The following is an 8,948-nucleotide window of genomic DNA, read 5'->3' as shown; positions in this document are numbered from 1 at the left end:
GCCGGGCAACCGGGGTCGCCCTCACGCTGCGGCTTGGGACCGTCCACGGGATGTTGCTCCTGAAGGGGAGAACAGCAGGAGAGGGATGTACTGGGGCAATTCTCTCTCCCTGGTGTGTTAAGGCCGGGCCCCGGGGCCTGGGGTCGCCTTCCCCTTTTCACACTCTATTAGGCCGTAGCCTAGGGTCGTCTTTCCCTTTTTACTTCTTATTAGGCCGTAGCCTTGGGCCTCTTGCCCTATAGGGTGTAACAAAGCCGTCAATACGGTGTTACGTGGGACTGAATTTATTTCAGTCCCACCCCTATTCTGTCGATCACTGCTCCGCCCGCACAGTAGTTCACTTCCCCTGATCACCTGGGGTTGGGGCACTTGCGGGGAATAGGGACCCAGGGCCGTGATGCCCTGATGACCCTCTTGACTGAGGTCACTGAACTCACCGGTGTGTCCTCGTGGGGTGGTGGTGGGGTGGCGGCTCGGTGGTGGTGTGGGGGGTGGTGAGGTGGGAGGTCCTGCGGCGGGCACGGAGGGCATTTTAATCTGAGTCAAACCCTATGTCTAAAAGGGGTTTGATCATGTCCAAATAAACATCCATATCACATTGGTCCGGGTTGAATTTTGGTAATTGAATGTGCGATTTAGCTGCCATTGTGCAAGTTTCCTTTTATGTTCCTCCGTGCTTTTACTCGGATCCAGAACCACCGCTTGCCACCAGTGTTATGCTGAGTGCTTTTAGGTCGACTCCTCGTCCTAAAAACACTAGCGACTGAGCGGGGTCCTCTTTCCGGACCGGAAGTAAAGCACCAACAAAGGAACAGGACATAAAAACTAGGCAGTATACCTTAACACATCTATTACCTTAATGCTAACACCGTTACAATATTACATAGAATGATATTCTGGACAGGGGATACAGATATACAAAGTTACGTTAAGATAACACGGGATATTTGACATACACTGTAATTACACTTTACAATGGGTTGGGGCTCTATAAGTGGATGTGACTGTCTTTCATCAAAGCCCAAAAGATCTCAGTTCACTAGCACAAGAGGAATATATAGGTTTAATGGTCTAGGGGAGGAATATTACTATAAAAGGGTAGGGGGAACGGATCACGACCATTAACTCGTTGGGCTGGGCGCGGTGACACTCGCTCGCGCGTACCCTGGCAAGGGGGAACTTCTCTATTCTGGGCTGGGGGAGCAACACTAAACTCACGGTTTCGGAATTATAGTCTTTAGTAAAGGGCAGGTGAGTTTGTGGTAATCACAGGCACTTATAGGTGGAATCCCTCTAATTCACACTGTCACTCTGTCACTGTCCCGGTTTCACTTTCTTGGGTATAGGAAGGGATGTCACTGATCTTACCCGTTTTTCTGGGGCGATATCACTCTGTCACTTTAAGGGGGGACCTCCGGGGGCTCTACCCGTGGCGGGAATCACCGTACCCGCTGGGGGGAGACTCGACCCAGGTCCGATCCACTGAGGCATTGCAGGGAGACCCTCTTGCCTGGGGTCTCGACCTCATGTAGACCCTCCTCTCGGGTCTCGTCGTTGTGGTGCAGGGAGGCCCGTCTATGTGGGGCCTCGACCTGATGTAGACCCTCCTCTCGGGGTCTTGTCGTCATGGCGCAGGGAGGCCCGTCTATGTGGGGCCTCGACCTGGTATGGTGGCCCTCAGGACTGGAGCCAAACAGGTGGAGAAGTCGTGCCTGGCGTCAGAGGCTCCAGGGCGAGAGGAGGACAGTGTTGGTAGGCTGCTGGGCTTGCCTGGGGGTCCGGGGACTGTGGAGGTCTGTCAGGGGACGCGCCGTCAGGTGTGGGCTGTGGCCTCGTCTCCTGCTGGTGCCTGGGGGAGACAAGAATCTCCCGGGAGTGGGAGGTAGGTCCCGACTGGGACTTGGTCTTTGCTCGGGGGACACCTTCGGGGCAACACTCCTGAGCGGTGTCCAGCTACTCCTGCAGGAATTGGCTGAAGATGGAAGACACACGGAGGCCGTGTTCTCTCTCTTACACAGGGAGGGTAGCACAGAGGCGACTCTCTCTCTTGTCTCCTTCGGACTAGCCGTGACGCCAGGTCGATCGCTTGCCCTGGGACCCACTTTTGGCTTTCTACAAGGGGGCTCTTACCCTTGGGGTGGCTAGGGGTGTTGGCCCCTTATAGTTCACTATTGGGCCTCCTGCCCTGTTTGTGATAGAGGTATTTCTCCTCACACTTCACTAAAGGACCTCCTGTCCTGGTTGTGGCAGAGGTATTTCTCCCTCGTGGCTCACTGTGGCAGAGGGTACTGGCCCCTCGTGGCTCACCAGAGTTGTGGCAGAGGGTGGTGTTCCCTCGTGGCTCACTGTGGCAGAGGGTACTAGCCCCTCGTGGCTCACCAGAGTTGTGGCAGAGGGTGGTGTTCCCTTGTGGCTCACTGTGGCAGAGGGTACTAGCCCCTCGTGGCTCACCAGAGTTGTGGCAGAGGGTGGTGTTCCCTCGTGGCTCACTGTGGCAGAGGTGCGAACACCTCGTGGCTCACCAAGGGACCTCCTGCCCTTCTGGGGTGTAACTGTGGTCGTCACCACAATGCTACTAGCGACTGATTTTTTATCAGTCCCACCCCACTGCTGTCGATGATCGACCCGCCGTTGAAGTTGTTGCGGATCTAGACTCACCTGGCGTTGGGGCAGTTGCGGGGAGAAGGGGCACAGGTCAGTGATGGTTGGGTGACCCTTTTGCCCTGGGTCATTAACCTCCCCGTTATCCCTTCCTAGGGTGGTGGGGTGGTGGTGGCCCGGTGGTGGGGTGGGGGGTGGCGGGGTGGATGGTCCGGCGGTGGGCATTTTAATCAGTATACAAAACGTCATGTTCTTCAGTTAAATAAGAACATAAGAAGAGAGGAACTGCAGTAAGCCGGTTGTCTTTGCATGTGAGTTGTGAGGTAAAATGAGGAAAGGAGAGTAAAACCATGAAAGGTGAATGCGAAAAACAACTTTACCTTATGTAATGCTAGGTGATTTAGGTTCGGCTTCCCGTTCGTTAAGCACCTAACGTGTAGCGGGGTTCTCTTTTGAGACCGGGGCTTAGACAAATAAGAGAGAGGCTAGGACACAAAAACTCCAGGCAATAACCTTACACGTGTATTACTCAGTCAGACAGGGGAATCAGCAGATGTTACAGACGCGATATTATGGGCGATCATAAACTCTTATAACTAGATAAGGTTAATAGTATCTCTCAGCATACTGTTTGGGAATACAGTGAAAACAACACTTGAGGCGGAATATTCTAAATTAGTATAGTTCAAGGGTTTTTAAGCGAGTGGAGATGCTTGAGCTGTTTCTCACTAAAGTGGGGGGTGTAAGGCACTGAGGTCTAATTTTGATTATTTATGGTAGTTTGAGGTAGAGTCTAATGGTAGCGTGTTCACTGTTATTTTCTACTCGTAAGTTGCTTTTGGTCAATTACCGTCACTCACTCCACTGCTTTGATGTTTATCTTATTTCTGTATAGCAGTTCACTGTGTCTACTCTTCTTTCTAACACTTTGGTCTATCACTGTCAATTCACTATTCCGCCTCGTCACTGCTCGGTCACTATCATTACACAGTCACAGTCACTATGGTTCATCTGGCGCCCAGGGTGCGGCTGAGGGGCAGGACGGCGCCACTACTGACGAGGCTGGGCACCACCAGAGGTCTCCGTGCTCAGGGGGTACGGGATCATGCGCAGGGGTGTCTGCTCTAGTCTGGGGCTGTGGGTGGCGAATGGGCCCGTACTCTCAGGGCTGGGGACAGGAGTGCAGCCATCAGGACTAGGGCTGAACAATTGCCTGAATCGGTCGTTCAGGCTCCTAACGGAGGGGGAGGTCCTCTGCCGTCGAGGTGTAGGGAGTTCCCGCCCAGGTGTTCTGGGGAGGGTCTGGGGTTCCCAAGGACTGCGGTCCCCAGGGCTGGGCGGCGCCAACAGGAGGGGGCTGTGGCACCAGTCTGCATCAGGGTCCGTCAGGTGGGTCTCCTCCAGAGCCAGTCGTAGGGAGCAGAGGCCGGGGGAGACTACAGGGCCTCTCCAGTACTCCTCTACGCCCTCTGCACTGGGGGTCGGGGAACAGGCGTCAAGCTTAGGCGGCGGGGTGGCTCTCGGCCATTTCCTGCCGTAGGGCCAGGCACTGGCCATGGCTTCCTAGGGGTGCGGCTACAAGCTGCCAAGGCCTGGCTACTAGCCGTGGCCTGAGAGAGTGAGCATCTGCCAGCAAACCCGGGGACACCTTCGGAGTGGCTACAGGCTGACTTCTGCAGGAGGGGTGTAGAGCGGTTACAGGCCGACTCAGGGGGAACACCTTCGGAACGGCTACAGGCCATCTGATGAAGGCAGGAGCGGCTACCGGCCGTCTCCTTAGTGAGGGGCGAGTAGCTACCGGCCGTCTCAGGGGGAACACCCTTGGAGCAGCTACAGGCCGTTTGGCGAAGGCAGGAGCGGCTACAGGCCGACTCCTTCAGGAGGGATTTGGAGCGGCTACCGGCCATCTCAAGGGGAACACCTTCGGAGTGGCTACAGGCCGTCTGACGATGGCGGGAGTGGCTACCGGCCATCTCCTCATTACCCTCAGAGCGGCTACCGGCCATCTCCTTAGCGAGGGGCAAGCGGCTACTGGCCATCTCAGGGGGAATGCCTTCGGAGCGGCTACAGGCCGTTTGACAAAGGTGAGAGCGGCTATAGGCCGACTCCTGCAGGAGGGGTTTGGAGCGACTACCGACCGTCTCTGGAAGGACACCTTCAGAACGACCACAGGTCGTCTCTTGGCGAGGGCGGGAGCGGCTACTGGCCGTCTCCTTATTACCCTCAGGACGGTTATGGGCCGTTTCCTTAGCGAGGGGCGAGTGGCTACAGGCCATCTTAAAGAGGAAGATACCTTCAAAGAGGCTACTGGCCATCTCCTGACAAAGGCGGGAGCGGCTACTGGCCGTCTCCTTTGGGGTGCTGGCAGGAGCTGGACAGAAAGCTCCACCCCTTAGCTGGTTGGTGGAGGCTCGTCCAGAAGGTAGTGCAGCATTCCTGCTATGGCGATGGCAGGCAGGCTCCGGGTCATAGGGGCGTGCGGCCCGAGCTGACTTAGGCTGTTGTCGCACCAAGTCTCGGTGCACTGCTGCTGCTCCTCCGTGGGCTCCTTGTGGGGGTGTCCGGGAGTTCATGGGGGCACTATGCTGTATTCCTTGTGGGGGTGGCTGGGTGTTCCAGGGGGCACTGAGCTGCATTTTACCTTACACGACTGCGGTCCCATGGTGCATATATCCTTGTTATGCTGGATGTTTTTAGGCCGACTTCTCGATCGTCCTAAAGACACCAGCGACTGAGCAGGGTCCTCTTTTGAGACCGGACGTAGAACACATTAGCAGAGGAACAGGGCATAAAAACACAGTAGGCCACCTTGACACACGTATTGCCTTAATTCAACTTCCTTACAATACACATACAATGATACACAAAATAAGGCACAGGTACAGTGACAGGCTTGTTAATAACAGTATAACACACTTTACATACACTGCAATAGTCCTCAAGTCAGTAACATATATAAGTAATACATAGGGGTTGGAGATCTCTCTATCTATCTATATACCTAGGCTGCTTCCCCCAAGGAAAGGGAGGTAGCCAAGACAGGACGACTCACTCTCCATTTACTCATCCATTCAAACACATTCATTCGCATCTTAGCTCCAAAGGGGAGAACGGACAGATCCTCACCGCATCACACCGCACAAGGGTCAACTGCGCAATGCAATCAGTGACATCCGCAGCAGGGCCCAACAGCAGAACTGGTTTACCCCTGCCACATCATAACAGACCCATCCCCTTACCCGCACCTGACCTGACTAGCTGATCAGACCAAATGCGGGAGAATATCCCCTCAGGGCTGCGTCATCACTTATTCATTCACAATTTCTCTCCATTTATTTCTGTCACGCACAGCCACTCTTCCTTGCTCAACAGACATCCCTCTCGCATCCAGCGCTCTCTTCACACTGTCCATCCATCCTATTCGTGGTCTTCCTCTCAGCCTTACACCTCTCACATCAGATCTAGTTATCTTTTTCACCAATCGCTCATTATCCATTCTCTCCATATGCCCAAACCATCGCAACACCCTCTGCTCAACTCTACCAGCCATCTCCCGAACAACTCCAGTTCTCCTTCGCACTTCATCATTTCGCACTCGATCCATACGCGTCACTCCACTCATACTCCTCAGACACCTCATCTCCATTACATTCAAACTTTTCCTCTCTGCTACACCCATATTCCATGTTTCAGCCCCATATAATGCAGTCGGTACCACAACACCCTCATACAGCCTTCTCTTTACATCCATTCTAAGCGAACGACATTTAAACACTTTTTTCATTCCTCCCAGCACCTTTCCTACTTCATTTATTCTAAACTTCACTTCTGCATCTATTCTTCCATCCACAGCAACATGTGACCCTAGATATTTAAAACAATCTACCTCCTCAAGCAACTCACCATTCAAAACTATATTCATCCCCCTACCATCTATCAACCTCGTACACTTCATCACTTTACTCTTATTCTCATTTACTTTCAATTTCCTCCTTTCACACACCCTTCCAAACTCCTCTACCAACTGTCTCAATCTCTCCTCTGAATCAGTCACCAGTGCAGTATCATCTGCAAACAGCAGCTGCTTCAGATTCCACTCTCCTCCATCAACATTTACCAGACTCAGACCACCTAAAACTCTTGCATTCACCTCCCTTACAATACCATCCATGTAAATGTTAAACAACCAAGGCGACATCACACATCCCTGTCGCAGACCCACTCTCACGGGAAACCAATCACTCACAGCATTTCTCACTCTTACACACGCTCTACTATTTACATAAAAACTTTTCACCCCTTTTAGTAACCTACCATCAAGTCCATACAATCTTAAAACAGTCCACAAAGCCCTCCCTATCAATTCTATCATACGCTTTCTCTAAATCCATAAATGCCCAAAACACATCCTTGCCTTTCGCTAAATACTTTTCACACACTTGTCTCACCGCAAACACCTGATCAACGCATCCCCTCCCTCTCCTAAAGCCACACTGCTCATCACTAATCACTCCCTCTGTACCCTCTCTAACTCTCATAATTAACACTCTACCATACACTTTACCTACAACACTCAACAGACTTATACCCCTAAAGCTAGTACATTCATACTTATCACCCTTGCCTTTATACAACGGGACCACACAAGCACTTGCCCAGTCAATTGGCACCATACCTTTCTCAAAGCACACATTCAACAATCTTACTAACCAGTCAACAATAATCACTCCACCACCCTTCAGGCATTCCACAGCACACCCATCCATACCTGCAGCTTTCCCTGTTTTCATCTCCTTTACTGCCTTCTCCACTTCCTCCTTTGTGATCAAAGAATCATTCAACTCTCCCAACACATTTACTCCTTGCACCCTTCTATCCGCCACAATCTCAGCCACCCTTTCCTCCTCTACATTTAACAATCTTTCAAAATACTCTGCCCATCTCTTCCTTACTGCATCCATCTCAATTAACATCCTTCCATCCTCTGCTTTTACTCGTTCTTCCTTCCCAGACTCTCCCTTTCGCACCCTTTTCACCTCCTTCCAAAACATTTTCTTATTCTGTTGAAAATTCTCTGTTAGCCGCCTACCCCACCTCTCATCTGCTGCCACTTTAGCATCACGCACAGCCCTTCTCGCTCTATTCCTCTTTTCCTTATACCTTTCAAATGACATCTCATCCTTCCTCTGCAGCCACACTTCATATGCACGTCTCTTCTCAGCCACAGCTATACTTACTTCCTCGCACCACCATTCACTTCCTTTTCTTACACCACCACCCACACGTCTCACACCACACACCTCTTCTGCATGCCCCACCACAGCACTCTTAAACAACTGCCATTCCTCCTCCACGTTGCCATTTTCCCGATCTTTCACTGCGTTCCACTCATCTTTCAATTTCTCCTGATACTCTATCTTTTTCTCTCTTTTATCCAACTCACTCACTTTCAAAACCTCCCTGCCACACCTAACAGTCCATAAAGTCCTTTTCCCCTCAGTCCTTGTATATAATGATTAGTTCCCGAACTTAGGTAATTTGCACCATATGACAGAATATTCAGTTTGTAGACACCTTCACTATTAGCTCTCACTGTATCACTGTTTTGAGTCTGAACAGGCACTGTCACTTCTTATTCTATATCACGACACTGAGACTACACTTTGGTATCTCTTGGGCGCTGATCTCTTGGGCTAAATCAAGGTGGCACCCGAGGGTCGGAGGGAGGCCCACCGGTGTGCCCTCCTGTAGGAGCCACGGGACTGCTACTGGGGGTGTCACTGCCCAGGTGCATCTCTGGTCAGGGGTGCAGGGAGGCCCTCTCCTGGTGGGGCCTCGACTTGGTGAGTGGCCCTCGGGGCTGGGACCAAACAGCATCAGGAGCCAGGCCTGCCACTTCTTGCTCTGGGTGGAGGACCGGTGGTGAGTAGGGTCAGGGCTGTCCCCCCCCCCAGGGTCCGGGGGGTGTCCCTGGGAAGACGGGAGCTGTGGTCACCTCTAGATTGGGTTGACTGCGGCATCTCGCCTGTGGGGCGTTCATCAGGGCTGGGTGTCGTCCAGGGGCAGGCTGAACGGCGTGGATCCCCTTCTCGGGTATCGGGCCCTGCCACCACTCCTGAAACGGCAGCTCCTCCGGGGAACCACACCTGGAGGGAGAGACAAAGGGGCGTCCCACACGGCCTCTGGATGAAGATTGGGATATGCCAGAGACCTCCTCTTACGGGAGAACCATAGGGGCAGTGGATGAAGAGCGTACAGTGGCCGTCCCTTCCCTGGTGCATACAGTGGCCGTCGCCACAGTTCCACAGACCCTCAGGGTAGCAGCAGAAGGGCATACAGTGGCCGTC

Source organism: Coenobita brevimanus, chromosome 31 (assembly GCF_032717465.1).
Source record: "Coenobita brevimanus isolate Jiangsu-jjx chromosome 31, ASM3271746v2, whole genome shotgun sequence".
In the NCBI taxonomy this organism is placed as follows: Eukaryota; Metazoa; Arthropoda; class Malacostraca; order Decapoda; family Coenobitidae; genus Coenobita; species Coenobita brevimanus.
Note: the sequence above shows the minus strand (reverse complement) of the source record.